At 44.6% G+C, this 19,674-nt stretch overlaps 2 non-coding genes across 2 annotated transcripts; both read right to left on the minus strand.

Moving 5' to 3' along the window:
- Positions 1-5,329: 5,329 nt before the first annotated feature.
- Positions 5,330-5,448, minus strand: LOC138362098 (5S ribosomal RNA). The gene has a single exon (XR_011227409.1). It is a non-coding gene; the product is annotated as a 5S ribosomal RNA (ribosomal RNA).
- Positions 5,449-16,134: 10,686 nt separating this feature from the next.
- On the minus strand, positions 16,135-16,253 carry LOC138362099 (5S ribosomal RNA). Its single transcript, XR_011227410.1, has one exon. It is a non-coding gene; the product is annotated as a 5S ribosomal RNA (ribosomal RNA).
- Positions 16,254-19,674: the final 3,421 nt, after the last annotated feature.

Here is a 19,674-nt window from a genome sequence, read left to right on the forward strand (position 1 = left end):
ACGGCCTTAGTGCCCTCAGAGACGGCGTGCTTGGCCAGTTCTCCGGGCAACAGGAGCCTTACAGCCGTCTGGATCTCCCGACTGGTAATGGTGGAACGCTTGTTGTAGTGGGCCAGGCGAGAAGCCTCGGCGGCGATGCGCTCGAAGATGTCGTTCACGAACGAGTTCATGATCGACATGGCTTTGGAAGAGATACCAGTGTCGGGGTGGACCTGCTTCAGCACTTTGTAGATGTAGATGCTGTAGCTCTCCTTCCTCCTGCGCTTCTTTTTCTTATCGCCCTTGGCAATGGCCTTCTGGGCCTTTCCGGCCTTCTTGGCAGCCTTTCCAGATGCCTTGGGTGGCATGATGATGCTCGTGCTGGCTGGCGTTGCGATACAATAATGAACTTTTGCGCGAGTCGAGCTTTCCTTTTATATCCCGCTCGCGACTCAGCTCAGAGCGGGTCGCGTGGCGGAGCGCGCTGATTGGTCAGTGGCGGACTCCCTTGATCCTGAGCGGGGTATATAACACGAAGCTCGATCTGCGGGCCGGCATAAAAGAAGACGCCAACCTGATCATCACTCCTAACCGTCGCTACTTGGCTGAACGAACCATCTTCGTCAGCCACACAAGTGTCTACATCGCCACCCAAGACCCTGGTACCATACTTGATAGTATCAACACCAGAAACCCGGCTCTGACTGCTGCTACAGTCAAGGTCATCAAGAACAACGACAACCCTAGGCCTACTCTCAAGGTCACCTTCACAACAGCTGCTGCAGCTACCCAAGCTGTGGAAAATGGATTTAGATGTCTGGATATTTCCATCACACCTGACACTGTAAAGAAGGAACGGTACTACAACATTTGCCAGTGCTTTAAGTGCTACAAGTACGATCATGATACCAAGAACTGCCAACAAGCAGAGGTTAAATGCAGCATTTGTACCCAGGATCATCACTTCAAAACCTGCCGGTCAACCACCAAACTGTGCCTCAATTGTGGAGGAGCTCACACCGCCGTCTCCATGGACTGCCAAGTACGACTAGACGAAATAAATAAAACAGCATCTGCCAACCCAACAACCAATCAGCCGGCGAGCTTCAATATCCAAGCTACATCGTTTCCAGTGCTTCCCAACGCTTCTGCTCCTGCTACACAGACATCCACACCAGGCCAGACCACCCCCCAATGGGGACCCAGGACACAGGCGACTGCAGCTCAGCCAACCAACTTGACTGTCAACCAATCAGCGGCCTCGACCAACACCACTCTCATCCCATGCCTGATCAGTGTAGCTGAGAGAGAGGCGGGAACAGACAACGCAAAATACGTGAGAGTACTGAACAGGCTGCTCGCCCAGAACAACCTGCCTACAATGTTGATACCAGCAGACCTATTTCAACATCACAACGCTGCTTCAACCCAAACAGACGAAATTCCAACACCAACAGCAACCGCAGTCATACCGCAACCACCACCACCGGAGTCGAACCCAGCACAAGTCACCCAGGCAACAGCATCCACCCAGACTACCACCACAGCAGACAAGTCAACCTCATCACCTGCCCCCACCAGCCCGAGACGGAAGAAAATGAGAGGAAAAAGGAGACCAAAATGTCAGCAAGTGGAATCAGAATCAGATTCAGAACCAGAGTTCCTAGAAACCTTGGCTGAGACCTTCACATATGAGGCCCCAGACTTCGACCTAAACCCAAGCAAATCAAGCAAGAAAATGCCCTGCTTTGGACTTTACCTCAATCACGGTGGCAATTTCAACGGCAATCGAAGCACAAGAATGGTCATTGCCTTAGAATGCAACAGGATCATGAACCAGCTCAAGACCACCATTCCTTACCCTGCGTTTGTCCACCACGAGACCGTGGAACGCTATGTAGACCTCTGCGCTCTGGAGAGGGAATACATCGACCCTAAATTCGACTTCAAGAGGGGACAAGTGACCTTCCTGGAAGAAGATGAAGACCCGACAGGAACACCAATACCACCGCTAACATTCGGAAAGTACATGCGAATACCTCCTGGCCGAGACACCACCAAGCAACAGTGAACTTACCTCTCACCATCTCAATAAGGAAGACGCCTCCTCCAAGCCAGACAGACCACCTCAAGTGAACCAGGACGACATCACCCTGCCCCACCACTAGCCTCCTGCCGCCCAAGAAGAACTTAAGCTACAGGCTTTGACTGAAAAAACATCTCCAATCCAAGGTGGACGGGCCACCGAACTTTCAAGCCTCCTCTCTCCACATCCAAATCCTCTTCCAAGAATTTCATCGCCCCACCCTTCTTCCTCCCACATCCTTTCCAAGCTCTTTGGACATCAAAGCAAAGCAAAGCAAAGCAAAGCCGGCATAAAACACCACAAACCCACAACAGCAGCAGCAATGTCAGGACGCGGCAAGGGAGGCAAAGTGAAGGGCAAGTCAAAGTCTCGCTCCAGCAGGGCCGGACTTCAGTTCCCCGTGGGCAGAATTCACCGTCTGCTGCGTAAAGGCAACTACGCCGAACGCGTCGGTGCTGGCGCTCCTGTCTACCTGGCAGCCGTCATGGAATACCTCGCTGCCGAAGTTCTGGAGCTCGCCGGTAACGCCGCACGTGACAACAAGAAGACCCGTATCATCCCACGTCACTTGCAGTTGGCCATCCGCAACGACGAAGAACTCAACAAACTTCTGTCTGGCGTAACCATTGCACAGGGAGGTGTTCTTCCAAACATTCAGGCAGTTCTTTTGCCAAAGAAGACAGAGAAGAAGTAAGCACTTCTGCCACCCACCACGACAAATACCATAACCAGGCTCCATCCGGAGCCACACACACTTTAATAGAGAGATTCAAGTAGACAATCAACTTTCAAACATTAATAATAACATTTATATTGATTTCATTTGGAATGTGTACATAACAAACAAACAAAACAAAATTATAGGGGATATTCAGCATCACTTGGAATATTAACCAATCATATAAATCCAATATATATTTTATATTTTACTTTAAGCGAGGAATTCATATTCTATCAATTTTTAATTATACAAATGAACAAAAGCAATTCTTCACTAGACGTAATGAATGAATAAATGATCAAGGTTTTAATGTGTTTCATGAATAAATATATATATATATATATATATATATATATATATATATATATATATATATATATATATATATATATATATATATATATAATATAATATAATATATTATAATACTTGTGAACCAGAATATGTTTGAGCAGCAGCGATCGTGCCATTGGCCGAAGTGCAACAATTCAAATAATTTAAAGGGCCTGCTCGGGTATATAAGAGAGGCTGGGAGACTGGGGCCGGTGGTGGGTGATGGGTGATGAGTGATGGTGTGGTGTGGTGTGGTGTTGTTAAGAGTTGATTTACGGCCAGCCAGCCAGCTGCAGCCAAGGCAGGGCAAGGCAAGGCAAGGCAAGGCAAGGCAAGGCAAGGCAAGGCAAGGCAAGGCAATAACAGGACAGGACAGGCAAGGCAAGGCAAGGCAAGGCAAGGCAAGGCAAGGCAAGGCAAGCAGGCGGGCGGGCGGGCGGGCGGGCGGGCGGGCGGGCGGCCAGCCAGCCAGCCAGCCAGGCAGGCAGGCAGGCAGGCAGGCAGGCAGGCAGCCAGCCAGTCAGCCAGCCAGCCAGCCAGCCAGCCAGCCAGGCAGGCAGGCAGCCAGCCAGCCAGCCAGCCACTCCCACTTTGTATTTATATGCATTCAATTTATATTCAAACATTATATATGTTAAGGGCCTAGTTTTAGTGTTTATTTTAAAAATGACAAACATCGAGTCGTTTTACCAGTCCTTTAGCGTTAACGGTGATGCATTTTAAAACTGAACAGAAATCACCTTTTCTGGATATATCAAATATCGAATCCGCTTAATGTGCCTACAATTCAATCATTCAAAAAATACATAATTTACATCATGCCTTTTCATAGAACAGACAATAAGATTTGAGACAATAAGAACTTTAGTTTTATAACTAAAGTTGCACAATTATACCAACTCTATGGTGGCTGGGTGGTAAGGTGTGTGGCTGGTGTTTTGGAAGTCGCGAGTTCAAACGACCCAATGGGAGTACTTTTTTTTTTTTTTATGCCATACAATCTTCCTAGTACTATTATGTAGGTGTGTGTGTGTGTGTGTGTTTTTATTCATTCTTTGGTTTTATAGATGACATACATATTGACTCCTTTTACCGGTCCTTAATTAGGCTCTGGGGAAGCAATGGTGGTGGTGGTGGTGCATTTAAAACTAAACCAAAAATCACCAGTTCTGGACGCGTCAAATATCATATCCGCTTAATGTGTCTACAACCTAATTACTTAAAACTACACTATTTAATTCATTCATATCATGTGCATATTGGTCATTATGCTCATACAACCGACATAACAATTTATTTTCATTATTAGAATCATACATTTCATCAAGTAATACAGATACAAAGAGATTTTCTTTCTGAGAAGACCGTTAGTATTGGCTGGCTGGCAGGCAGGCAGGCAGGCAGGCAGGCAGGCAGGCATTTGAGGGTTATTATTTCGCCTGTTGATTGGGGGGAGGGTTGATGTGTTAGGGGGTTTTCGGTTAGGTGTGGTGGTGGTGATTGGTGGTGATTGGTGGTGGTGGTGATTGGTGGTGATTGGTGGTGGTGGTGATTGGTGGTGATTGGTGGTGAGTAGTGGTGGTGGTGGTGGTGGTAGTAGGTGGGAGGGGGGGGGGGGGGAAGGGGAATGATGGTCTGTGGATTCCTTCTCCGTACCCCTTACATATAAGCAAAAACATGCCTTCCTGTGGGTATAGAAACATTAACACAAATTATATCAGTAACTGATATTGTAGCCTTTTAAACAGAAAAGATTTGTACATACAAATACTTTTAAATTATCATTTATTTGTGGAAATGGCATTTACGTCATTAAATTGATACCTCAGCATCAAGTGTCCTGCAGTGGTCCAGTGGTAAAGTGTATATAAGTGATGCGTATTCTTGGAGTTGCGAGTTCAAACCCGGATTAAGCTATATATATATATATATATATATATATATATATATATATATATATATATATATATATATATATATATATATATATATATATATATATATATATATATACAACATGTTTTGTTTTGGTTGTTTGTTTTTGTATAAAGCCTCACACACTATATTAAGCGAGTTTGTTTTAAACATGACATACATATTAATTCATTTTACCAGGCCTTATTCCACACAACTCCGTGAATTTCCCGTGGAGCCAGCCAGCCAGCCAGCCATTCAAACAAAAACAAACGAAACAAAACAAAAAACATTATTGCCAACAGCATTTGGTGTTCCCAGGCGGTCACCCATCCAAGTACTAACCAAACCCAACGTTGCTTAACTTCGCTGATCGGACGAGAAGCGGTGTTCTCAACGTGGTATGGCCGTTGGCATGAGACTGCCTACACATTGTGGCTAATAACCAACTCTTTTTAGTCATCACGGCAGGATACGGACCTTCTTGTGGTGTCTTAATGGTAATTGTATCCTAACATATTTTTGTCTCCTTGGCATGGATATTTAACATCGTTTATTCAGTCTTGGGTTTATGTTCTTTCGCCATTTACAGACATTTTACATCTACCTACTTCCTCAGCCTACCCTGCCAATTTCTAATGAATTTGTGGATTTTCTTTTGTAATACATACATGTGTGTGCTCATCTGCTCTTCAGTTTTTATGATATTTGTCTCATCTGTCCTGCTTTATGATACTTTTACAAAGAACATGAACAAATGCTTCTATTTTAGAGAAGATATGGGATCCAGGTTTCGGAGCCGTAAAACCAACCGTCGTGATTGGTGGACGAGTTGCCAGGTTGCAGCTTCTGTACCGTGCCGGCACATAAATAGGTTCGGCTCAAGCGGCGGCAGCATCATTTCCCCGTGACTGTCTGAGCGTCTCTCATCACCTTGGTTATCTCATCATCATCATGGTAGAAGCAAAGCCTACCAAGAAGGCTGCGGCTGCTGCTGCTGTGGTGGCCACCACCAGGAAACCTCGCGTCCAGGTTGCTCACCCGAAAACTAGTCAAATGGTTCTAGCCGCGGTCGCAGCACTCAAAGACCGTAAGGGCTCGTCTCTACAAGCAATCAAGAAGTACGTTGTTGCCAACAACAAAGTCGAGGCTGCCAAGATCGCCATTTACATCCGAAGATTTCTCAAGAAAGCAGTGGCTGACGGCATTCTTGTTCAGACCAAGGGAAGTGGAGCTAGTGGATCATTCAAGCTGGCCGTAGCAGAGAAGAGGGCCGTTCTAACTCCCAAGAAAGCCACCACAACCAAGAAACCATCTACAGCAGCAAAGAAGGCCGTGGTAACTCCCAAGAAAGCCGCCACAAGCAACAAACCACCTACAGCCTTGAAAAAGAAGCAGCAGCAGCAGCAGCAGCTTGTTGTTGGGAACAAAAAGCCCAAAATAAAGAGAGCTTCAAAATCTCCCAAACCACCCAAGGCAAAGAAAGCTGTCAAGAAAACAACAAAGGCAAAATAAACGACGACATGCAAGCAGCATGAATACACATGACAATAAACATCCAGGCCTCCCCCCTCAGTGGAGGGGCCTCATATGATTCCAAAAAGAGTTTAGTTTTGTAGACAAATAAATCATTACTTTTGGGGTAGATTTACTCTGTATATTATATATATATATATATATATATATATATATATATATATATATATATATATATATATATATATATATATATATATATATATATATATATATACACATACATGGGTGAGGTGATATGGTACCAAAGTTTTGGGTGAGGTGATTGACATTTACACAAGATAAAACACGAACCAATGGGAATAAAAACATAAGAATGGAAGTAACTGCAGAAGGCCTATTGGCCCATAACACAAGCACTTCCTCTTGATGCTTCTATATTGGTTCGGAGTCTTGAAGCTATAATATATATATATATATATATATATATATATATATATATATATATGTCGTACCTAGTAGCCAGAACTCACTTCTCAGCCTACTATTCAAGGCCCGATTTGCCTAATAAGCCAAGTTTTCCTGAATTAATATATTTACTATATTTTTTTTCTTATGAAATGATAAAGCAACCCTTTTCTCTATGTATGAGGTCAATTTTTTTTTATTGGAGTTAAAATTAACGTAGATATATGACCGAACCTAACCAACCCTACCTAACCTAACCTAACCTATATTTATCGGTAAGGTTAGGTTAGGTAGCCAAAAAAAGCTAGGTTAGGTTAGGTTAGGTAGGTTAGGTAGACGAAAAAACATTAATTCATGAAAACTTGGCTTATTAGGCAAATCGGGCCTTGAATAGTAGGCTGAGAAGTGCGTTCTGGCTATTAGGTACGACATATATATATATATATATATATATATATATATATATATATATATATATATATATATATATATATATATATATATATATATATATATATATATATATATATATATATATATATATATATATATATATGCACACAAAACTAAATAGTCTTGTTAGACAAATTGCCCCTATTAGAGGCAAGTTGACTAACAAGCCGAATGACTGCAATTGTTTTGAATTTGAGTTAAATCTAACATAGAAATGTAATCAAACCTAACCTAACCTATGCTAACCCAAGCTAAGCTAACCTAACCTAACCTAAGCTAAGCTAACCTAACCTAACCTAACCTAACCCAGCAATTCATGATCTTAATATAATACTGTTAATTGGATAAACCAATTTGGAAAGAAATGTTCGAAAATAACAAAATTAACTGTGCTTGTTAGGAAAATTGGGCCTTGCATACTTGTCCCAATAGTGTGGTTCTCGCTTTTAGGTACGACATAAACGTATACCTAAGTTGAGAGAGAAAAAGATTCGCACTCAAACATGCATATCGATTGCCAGTCCTGAATTCTGGGTAGATATTCGTGTCCTCCCTTTTCATTTACCATCATTTGGATACTATCAAAACAGCTCTGAGAAGGATAAAATGAATAAAACGGGTAGCTCACTCATGTAAAAAGGAAGAGTTGGGAAAGATATCTCTCTCTCTCTCTCTCTCCCCCTCACCCCCCCCCCCCACCCACCACCAATGATCCTGCTCTGCTAGTATATAACGGAACAAACCTTCCCCCCCCCCACCCCTCCCTCCCCAATCAGAGTCCCTTTAAGCATGCGAGGATAAAAAATAGATTTCATAAGACCCAATGTGCTAGCTGATATCAAAACAATTTATGTTATCGTCTATTAAGCCCTTCAGTAAAAAAGTATAGGGACCTAATTAGGTCCCGTTTTGAGGTGGTGGTGGGTGGAATCGATGGATTAGCCAAGCTCTTATCCGCCGAATCCGTAGAGGGTACGACCCTGGCGCTTCAGAGCGTACACCACGTCCATGGCAGTGACGGTCTTCCTCTTGGCGTGTTCCGTGTAGGTTACAGCATCACGGATGACGTTCTCGAGGAACACCTTCAGGACGCCACGGGTCTCTTCGTAGATGAGACCCGAAATACGCTTCACGCCGCCACGACGAGCTAAGCGACGAATAGCGGGCTTGGTGATGCCCTGGATGTTGTCACGTAGCACCTTACGATGACGCTTGGCGCCACCCTTTCCGAGTCCCTTGCCTCCCTTGCCGCGTCCAGTCATGGTGTTGAAGTTGTGTGAATAATAAAATTTCGGCACGATTTCCCCAGACTATATCCCGTCAAGCGGACGTACTTGTAGCATGGCAACTCCTAACTCCTGCCTGTCCTTACTTTATGCTTGTACTCGAGCAGAAACACGGCTTTCTCACAACGCTTTCAAAACTGCAGTTGCCTACTCGTCTGTTTCACGTCTCTGTGAAATGACTTTTGCACAAATCCAAAAAATAGAGCAAAATCAGCGATAATAGTGTTTGAGGTGAGCTGCCTGTTGGCTGCAGCCAGAGGAAGGAGGGGAGGGGCAACGGGGTGACGTAGGCGAGTCGAGCAGCCAATGGCGCTCGAGCAAGCGCCTCGAGACGGCGTATATAAGCAAAAATTTTTCGGCGCCGGCCATCAGATCACGATCACGATCACAGCATCACGATCACAGAGATCACAACTAGCAACCGTCGCGGTCGGACGTGCTCGCGTTGCTCCAGCTCTTCTCTCTCGCACCTAGTACTGCAGGGTGGATAAACAATTGGCAGCAGACTTGCGTCTCTCTAGATGGTCAGACCCCACTCCTAACTTGGTATTTTATGCCGGGTAGAGACGGGAGGCCATCTTCAGTGACGTGTAGTCTTTGAGAGAGATCCATCGGCCTCCAGGAAGCTCATTATGCGTCACAAACGCTTCAAGATCAGGGGTACGCCCCTCAACGAACATCCATTCTCCAAGACATCTCTCCTGAAGCTCTTTAAAGACGTTGCAGGAGTAACACCCAACGACATCAAGCAGGAAGGCACGGACATCCTTTTCTTCTTTTATAGTGAGGAGGAAGTCGACAAACTTCTGTCTTACAGCGCTAACTTCTCCAACCAACACCTTCGTCTCAACTTCCCACGCCAGTACCTGGCTGAACACTCTGTCGTTATTCACGATCTCAGTCAATGGATCGTGGAACAAGATGACGCTGATGATAGTGCGTTCATGCACGACTTCAAGGCATCAAACCCGGACCTACGGCTTCACCAAGCTCAATTCTTCAATTCAAGTCGCTCCCTGAAGCTGACCTTCGAGACGGTAGCTGCGGCTACTATGGCTACCAGAAATGGAGTTTACAGCTTTGGAATTCACATTCCGCCTTTCCGTGTGAAGATGGAACGTTTTCACATCGTCAACCAGTGCCTCCGATGCTACGAGTACACCCACTCCACCAGCAAATGTACCCAGCGGATTCAGAAGTGTAGCCTCTGCTCAGCTGACCACCATTACTCCATCTGCAAGTCTGAAACACTATGCTGCTTGCTGTGCAAAGGCGATCATCCAGCAATCTCCATACATTGTCCTCACAGACAAAACGCTATTAAAAACATGGAGAAATCCACATCTTCAACCGGAGCCAGTACCTCTGAAGCAACAAGCCAATCAGCGACTAAATCGACTACTTCAGGTTTCAACGCCCAAGCCGCCATCTTCCCGGAGCTCCCGGGAGGACGTCCCACTGCTACTACCAGCCAATGGGGAGCCAGCTCCCAAACGCCAACCAGCGATTCGTCGAGCCAGCCATCGCCACCGGCCCAACCAAAGACAAAGCTAATTGGGCAGAGCACAGTAAAAGCTCTGATATCAACAGCCAGAATTACTGCTGGCAATAACCCCCGAGAATTCGTGAGGCTTCTGAAAATTCTGTACAAGGCGAACGGTCTCCCTACCTTCATTGTTCCTGAGGAAGTTTTCAACGCTCCGCGTTCATCTCCAACAACTGACCCTGTAGAGGAGGATTCTGACTCTACATCCGACGACGACGATTCCGCCACTGCAATGCAGCCCTCAGATCCTGTTCGGGTACCTACAGCTCACAAGACTCTGCCTCATGTGACCCCCACTTCTGCATCAGTTCCCGTTACCAACCATGACATCACTGTGAACGCAGCCACGCTTTCTGACATACTGTCAGCTCCTGCTCCACACGCTTCTCCAGCTGCTGCTGTCCCTTCACCCGTCTCAGTGGCGAATTTCGCTGCTATCGACCCTTGGTGTGACCCTATAGAGGGTACCGACTATGCAGCACCTTCTGCTGCAGTACCTACTGCTGTTACACATCCTCCGAGAACTCTACCTTCAAGACATCAACCCTCAAGAACCCAACCTTCAAGAAATCTACCCCAGCGTGTCAACACCCCTGCTCCTCACTCATCTGATGAATCGGATGAGGACGTATCTGTCGGTACACCATCACCCCCAAGGAAAGATCACCTTCAAGCATCAACACGAACCGTGACCACCAAGACCGACAAGCCCAAAAAAAAGAACAACGATCAAAGTTTGGTGAAATCAACAAGAAAGAAGACTCCTAACGAACTGACTTAACATCATCTGACATCAAACCTCCACTGCCAGCTGCTTGCGTTCCCGGCCTCTGTGTGTATTGCAAATGACACCCCACTCAATTCTACTTTCATCTGATCAAGCTCAAATCCACGGTGGTTGGGCCACCGATCTTTCATCTCCCCTCTTCACCTCATCTCCAGATCCTTGCTCAAGATTTCTGCAACCTCGCCCCGTTCTTCCATCCCCTGCTTGCCAGCTCTATGGACTTTTTAATCCGTTAATCCGGCCATCACAAACCACAGTTGTTCACCATGGCTCGCACCAAGCAGACTGCTCGCAAGTCCACGGGAGGCAAGGCTCCTCGTAAGCAGCTGGCCACCAAGGCAGCACGCAAGTCTGCTCCTGCCACAGGGGGCGTGAAGAAGCCTCACCGTTACAGGCCCGGAACGGTCGCCCTGCGTGAGATCCGTCGTTACCAGAAGAGCACAGAGTTGCTCATCAGGAAACTTCCCTTCCAGCGTCTGGTGCGCGAGATTGCCCAGGACTTCAAGACCGATCTTCGCTTCCAGTCGTCTGCCGTCATGGCTTTACAGGAGGCATCCGAGGCTTACCTGGTCGGTCTCTTCGAGGACACTAACCTCTGTGCCATCCACGCCAAGCGTGTCACCATCATGCCAAAGGACATTCAGCTTGCTCGCCGTATCCGTGGAGAGCGTGCATAAGCTAAAACGACCACCCTAGTATACACCAAACTCGGCCCTTCTCAGGGCCAAAATATCCTTCTAAGGAGATTTCAGACATTCCTAGCATCAGTCATATGAATTAACCTTCATCTATACATATAATAAATAAATAAATACAATAATTTAGGTGTCATACATACACTGTACACGTGATATCAATAAATCAAGTCATTTGTAGTACAACCTGTCCTCTTACAAACAAAACGCCGTCGCTTTTCATTCTTATGCACTGCCAAGGATCCTCCCCCCCCCCCCCTCCAAAAAAAAAAAAAAAAAAATTGTCATACTGTACTAGAAATAAAAGCAGCTTGTATAAGTGACATACTGTCCTGTCCTGTTTTATTCTGTTTTTGGTCCTCTGGCTTAATCTGTTAAGTTAGGAGATGACATTTTAAATTAACCGTTTTCTTGACATTTTCAAACCTTAAGAGGGTGGCCTGCATAGTAATCCTAATGTGGAACATAACAATGAATCTCTAATCTCTAGAAAAAAGATACCGAGTGTTTATATGTGTGTTGAGAGAGAGAGAGAGACATGCAGAGACAGAGACAGAGACAGAGACAGACAGACAGACAGACAGACAGACAGACAGACAGACAGACAGACAGACAGACAGACAGACAGACAGACAGAGACTGAGAGAGAGAAACACACACAGACAGTTTCATAAATATTCTCATTTTATAGCTATTTGCTTTCAGTGACAGAGGTTTTTGTTATAATAGTATTGGTGTCTAACACTCACAATCTCTTTAGAAATTAAAGTGTGGCTCCAATGGAGCCGAGTTTGTTGGTTTGAGGCCAAGCCACCACCACAGGGCAGTAAGTAAGCCGTTTACTTGGAGGAGGTGTACTTGGTGACGGCCTTAGTGCCCTCAGAGACGGCGTGCTTGGCCAGTTCTCCGGGCAACAGGAGCCTTACAGCCGTCTGGATCTCCCGACTGGTAATGGTGGAACGCTTGTTGTAGTGGGCCAGGCGAGAAGCCTCGGCGGCGATGCGCTCGAAGATGTCGTTCACGAACGAGTTCATGATCGACATGGCTTTGGAAGAGATACCAGTGTCGGGGTGGACCTGCTTCAGCACTTTGTAGATGTAGATGCTGTAGCTCTCCTTCCTCCTGCGCTTCTTTTTCTTATCGCCCTTGGCAATGGCCTTCTGGGCCTTTCCGGCCTTCTTGGCAGCCTTTCCAGATGCCTTGGGTGGCATGATGATGCTCGTGCTGGCTGGCGTTGCGATACAATAATGAACTTTTGCGCGAGTCGAGCTTTCCTTTTATATCCCGCTCGCGACTCAGCTCAGAGCGGGTCGCGTGGCGGAGCGCGCTGATTGGTCAGTGGCGGACTCCCTTGATCCTGAGCGGGGTATATAACACGAAGCTCGATCTGCGGGCCGGCATAAAACACCACAAACCCACAACAGCAGCAGCAATGTCAGGACGCGGCAAGGGAGGCAAAGTGAAGGGCAAGTCAAAGTCTCGCTCCAGCAGGGCCGGACTTCAGTTCCCCGTGGGCAGAATTCACCGTCTGCTGCGTAAAGGCAACTACGCCGAACGCGTCGGTGCTGGCGCTCCTGTCTACCTGGCAGCCGTCATGGAATACCTCGCTGCCGAAGTTCTGGAGCTCGCCGGTAACGCCGCACGTGACAACAAGAAGACCCGTATCATCCCACGTCACTTGCAGTTGGCCATCCGCAACGACGAAGAACTCAACAAACTTCTGTCTGGCGTAACCATTGCACAGGGAGGTGTTCTTCCAAACATTCAGGCAGTTCTTTTGCCAAAGAAGACAGAGAAGAAGTAAGCACTTCTGCCACCCACCACGACAAATACCATAACCAGGCTCCATCCGGAGCCACACACACTTTAATAGAGAGATTCAAGTAGACAATCAACTTTCAAACATTAATAATAACATTTATATTGATTTCATTTGGAATGTGTACATAACAAACAAACAAAACAAAATTATAGGGGATATTCAGCATCACTTGGAATATTAACCAATCATATAAATCCAATATATATTTTATATTTTACTTTAAGCGAGGAATTCATATTCTATCAATTTTTAATCATACAAATGAACAAAAGCAATTCTTCACTAGACGTAATGAATGAATAAATGATCAAGGTTTTAATGTGTTTCATGAATAAATATATATATATATATAAATATATATATATATATATATATATATATATATATATATATATATATATATATATATATATATATATATATATATATATATATATAATATAATATAATATATTATAATACTTGTGAACCAGAATATGTTTGAGCAGCAGCGATCGTGCCATTGGCCGAAGTGCAACAATTCAAATAATTTAAAGGGCCTGCTCGGGTATATAAGAGAGGCTGGGAGACTGGGGCCGGTGGTGGGTGATGGGTGATGAGTGATGGTGTGGTGTGGTGTGGTGTTGTTAAGAGTTGATTTACGGCCAGCCAGCCAGCTGCAGCCAAGGCAGGGCAAGGCAAGGCAAGGCAAGGCAAGGCAAGGCAAGGCAAGGCAAGGCAAGGCAAGGCAATAACAGGACAGGACAGGCAAGGCAAGGCAAGGCAAGGCAAGCAGGCGGGCGGGCGGGCGGGCGGGCGGGCGGGCGGCCAGCCAGCCAGCCAGCCAGGCAGGCAGGCAGGCAGGCAGGCAGCCAGCCAGTCAGCCAGCCAGCCAGCCAGCCAGCCAGCCAGGCAGGCAGGCAGCCAGCCAGCCAGCCAGCCACTCCCACTTTGTATTTATATGCATTCAATTTATATTCAAACATTATATATGTTAAGGGCCTAGTTTTAGTGTTTATTTTAAAAATGACAAACATCGAGTCGTTTTACCAGTCCTTTAGCGTTAACGGTGATGCATTTTAAAACTGAACAGAAATCACCTTTTCTGGATATATCAAATATCGAATCCGCTTAATGTGCCTACAATTCAATCATTCAAAAAATACATAATTTACATCATGCCTTTTCATAGAACAGACAATAAGATTTGAGACAATAAGAACTTTAGTTTTATAACTAAAGTTGCACAATTATACCAACTCTATGGTGGCTGGGTGGTAAGGTGTGTGGCTGGTGTTTTGGAAGTCGCGAGTTCAAACGACCCAATGGGAGTACTTTTTTTTTTTTTTATGCCATACAATCTTCCTAGTACTATTATGTAGGTGTGTGTGTGTGTGTGTGTGTTTTTATTCATTCTTTGGTTTTATAGATGACATACATATTGACTCCTTTTACCGGTCCTTAATTAGGCTCTGGGGAAGCAATGGTGGTGGTGGTGGTGCATTTAAAACTAAACCAAAAATCACCAGTTCTGGACGCGTCAAATATCATATCCGCTTAATGTGTCTACAACCTAATTACTTAAAACTACACTATTTAATTCATTCATATCATGTGCATATTGGTCATTATGCTCATACAACCGACATAACAATTTATTTTCATTATTAGAATCATACATTTCATCAAGTAATACAGATACAAAGAGATTTTCTTTCTGAGAAGACCGTTAGTATTGGCTGGCTGGCAGGCAGGCAGGCAGGCAGGCAGGCAGGCATTTGAGGGTTATTATTTCGCCTGTTGATTGGGGGGAGGGTTGATGTGTTAGGGGGTTTTCGGTTAGGTGTGGTGGTGGTGATTGGTGGTGATTGGTGGTGGTGGTGATTGGTGGTGATTGGTGGTGAGTAGTGGTGGTGGTGGTGGTGGTAGTAGGTGGGAGGGGGGGGGGGGGAAGGGGAATGATGGTCTGTGGATTCCTTCTCCGTACCCCTTACATATAAGCAAAAACATGCCTTCCTGTGGGTATAGAAACATTAACACAAATTATATCAGTAACTGATATTGTAGCCTTTTAAACAGAAAAGATTTGTACATACAAATACTTTTAAATTATCATTTATTTGTGGAAATGGCATTTACGTCATTAAATTGATACCTCAGCATCAAGTGTCCTGCAGTGGTCCAGTGGTAAAGTGTATATAAGTGATGCGTATTCTTGGAGTTGCGAGTTCAAACCCGGATTAAGCTATATATATATATATATATATATATATATATATATATATATATATATATATATATATATATATATATATATATATATATATATATATATATATATATATATATATATATATATATATATATATATATATATATATACAACATGTTTTGTTTTGGTTGTTTGTTTTTGTATAAAGCCTCACACACTATATTAAGCGAGTTTGTTTTAAACATGACATACATATTAATTCATTTTACCAGGCCTTATTCCACACAACTCCGTGAATTTCCCGTGGAGCCAGCCAGCCAGCCAGCCATTCAAACAAAAACAAACGAAACAAAACAAAACAAAACAAAAAACATTATTGCCAACAGCATTTGGTGTTCCCAGGCGGTCACCCATCCAAGTACTAACCAAACCCAACGTTGCTTAACTTCGCTGATCGGACGAGAAGCGGTGTTCTCAACGTGGTATGGCCGTTGGCATGAGACTGCCTACACATTGTGGCTAATAACCAACTCTTTTTAGTCATCACGGCAGGATACGGACCTTCTTGTGGTGTCTTAATGGTAATTGTATCCTAACATATTTTTGTCTCCTTGGCATGGATATTTAACATCGTTTATTCAGTCTTGGGTTTATGTTCTTTCGCCATTTACAGACATTTTACATCTACCTACTTCCTCAGCCTACCCTGCCAATTTCTAATGAATTTGTGGATTTTCTTTTGTAATACATACATGTGTGTGCTCATCTGCTCTTCAGTTTTTATGATATTTGTCTCATCTGTCCTGCTTTATGATACTTTTACAAAGAACATGAACAAATGCTTCTATTTTAGAGAAGATATGGGATCCAGGTTTCGGAGCCGTAAAACCAACCGTCGTGATTGGTGGACGAGTTGCCAGGTTGCAGCTTCTGTACCGTGCCGGCACATAAATAGGTTCGGCTCAAGCGGCGGCAGCATCATTTCCCCGTGACTGTCTGAGCGTCTCTCATCACCTTGGTTATCTCATCATCATCATGGTAGAAGCAAAGCCTACCAAGAAGGCTGCGGCTGCTGCTGCTGTGGTGGCCACCACCAGGAAACCTCGCGTCCAGGTTGCTCACCCGAAAACTAGTCAAATGGTTCTAGCCGCGGTCGCAGCACTCAAAGACCGTAAGGGCTCGTCTCTACAAGCAATCAAGAAGTACGTTGTTGCCAACAACAAAGTCGAGGCTGCCAAGATCGCCATTTACATCCGAAGATTTCTCAAGAAAGCAGTGGCTGACGGCATTCTTGTTCAGACCAAGGGAAGTGGAGCTAGTGGATCATTCAAGCTGGCCGTAGCAGAGAAGAGGGCCGTTCTAACTCCCAAGAAAGCCACCACAACCAAGAAACCATCTACAGCAGCAAAGAAGGCCGTGGTAACTCCCAAGAAAGCCGCCACAAGCAACAAACCACCTACAGCCTTGAAAAAGAAGCAGCAGCAGCAGCAGCAGCTTGTTGTTGGGAACAAAAAGCCCAAAATAAAGAGAGCTTCAAAATCTCCCAAACCACCCAAGGCAAAGAAAGCTGTCAAGAAAACAACAAAGGCAAAATAAACGACGACATGCAAGCAGCATGAATACACATGACAATAAACATCCAGGCCTCCCCCCTCAGTGGAGGGGCCTCATATGATTCCAAAAAGAGTTTAGTTTTGTAGACAAATAAATCATTACTTTTGGGGTAGATTTACTCTGTATATTATATATATATATATATATATATATATATATATATATATACACACACATACATGGGTGAGGTGATATGGTACCAAAGTTTTGGGTGAGGTGATTGACATTTACACAAGATAAAACACGAACCAATGGGAATAAAAACATAAGAATGGAAGTAACTGCAGAAGGCCTATTGGCCCATAACACAAGCACTTCCTCTTGATGCTTCTATATTGGTTCGGAGTCTTGAAGCTATAATATATATATATATATATAGATATATATATATATATATATATATATATATATATATATATATATATATATATATATATATATATATATATATATATATATATATATGCACACAAAACTAAATAGTCTTGTTAGACAAATTGCCCCTATTAGAGGCAAGTTGACTAACAAGCCGAATGACTGCAATTGTTTTGAATTTGAGTTAAATCTAACATAGAAATGTAATCAAACCTAACCTAACCTATGCTAACCCAAGCTAAGCTAACCTAACCTAACCTAAGCTAAGCTAACCTAACCTAACCTAACCTAACCCAGCAATTCATGATCTTAATATAATACTGTTAATTGGATAAACCAATTTGGAAAGAAATGTTCGAAAATAACAAAATTAACTGTGCTTGTTAGGAAAATTGGGCCTTGCATACTTGTCCCAATAGTGTGGTTCTCGCTTTTAGGTACGACATAAACGTATACCTAAGTTGAGAGAGAAAAAGATTCGCACTCAAACATGCATATCGATTGCCAGTCCTGAATTCTGGGTAGATATTCGTGTCCTCCCTTTTCATTTACCATCATTTGGATACTATCAAAACAGCTCTGAGAAGGATAAAATGAATAAAACGGGTAGCTCACTCATGTAAAAAGGAAGAGTTGGGAAAGATATCTCTCTCTCTCTCTCTCTCCCCCTCACCCCCCCCCCCCCCACCCACCACCAATGATCCTGCTCTGCTAGTATATAACGGAACAAACCTTCCCCCTCCCCACCCCTCCCTCCCCAATCAGAGTCCCTTTAAGCATGCGAGGATAAAAAATAGATTTCATAAGACCCAATGTGCTAGCTGATATCAAAACAATTTATGTTATCGTCTATTAAGCCCTTCAGTAAAAAAGTATAGGGACCTAATTAGGTCCCGTTTTGAGGTGGTGGTGGGTGGAATCGATGGATTAGCCAAGCTCTTATCCGCCGAATCCGTAGAGGGTACGACCCTGGCGCTTCAGAGCGTACACCACGTCCATGGCAGTGACGGTCTTCCTCTTGGCGTGTTCCGTGTAGGTTACAGCATCACGGATGACGTTCTCGAGGAACACCTTCAGGACGCCACGGGTCTCTTCGTAGATGAGACCCGAAATACGCTTCACGCCGCCACGACGAGCTAAGCGACGAATAGCGGGCTTGGTGATGCCCTGGATGTTGTCACGTAGCACCTTACGATGACGCTTGGCGCCACCCTTTCCGAGTCCCTTGCCTCCCTTGCCGCGTCCAGTCATGGTGTTGAAGTTGTGTGAATAATAAAATTTCGGCACGATTTCCCCAGACTATATCCCGTCAAGCGGACGTACTTGTAGCATGGCAACTCCTAACTCCTGCCTGTCCTTACTTTATGCTTGTACTCGAGCAGAAACACGGCTTTCTCACAACGCTTTCAAAACTGCAGTTGCCTACTCGTCTGTTTCACGTCTCTGTGAAATGACTTTTGCACAAATCCAAAAAATAGAGCAAAATCAGCGATAATAGTGTTTGAGGTGAGCTGCCTGTTGGCTGCAGCCAGAGGAAGGAGGGGAGGGGCAACGGGGTGACGTAGGCGAGTCGAGCAGCCAATGGCGCTCGAGCAAGCGCCTCGAGACGGCGTATATAAGCAAAAATTTTTCGGCGCCGGCCATCACATCACGATCACATCAGACGCACAGATCACATCACATCACGATCACGGGCAACTAGCAACCGTCGCGGTCGGACGTGCTCGCGTTGCTCCAGCTCTTCTCTCTCGAACCTAGTACTGCAGGGTGGATAAACAATTGGCAGCAGACTTGCGTCTCTCTAGATGGTCAGACCCCACTCCTAACTTGGTATTTTATGCCGGGTAGAGACGGGAGGCCATCTTCAGTGACGTGTAGTCTTTGAGAGAGATCCATCGGCCTCCAGGAAGCTCATTATGCGTCACAAA

Source organism: Procambarus clarkii, unplaced genomic scaffold (genome assembly GCF_040958095.1).
Source record: "Procambarus clarkii isolate CNS0578487 unplaced genomic scaffold, FALCON_Pclarkii_2.0 HiC_scaffold_1209, whole genome shotgun sequence".
Taxonomy (NCBI): domain Eukaryota; kingdom Metazoa; phylum Arthropoda; class Malacostraca; order Decapoda; family Cambaridae; genus Procambarus; species Procambarus clarkii.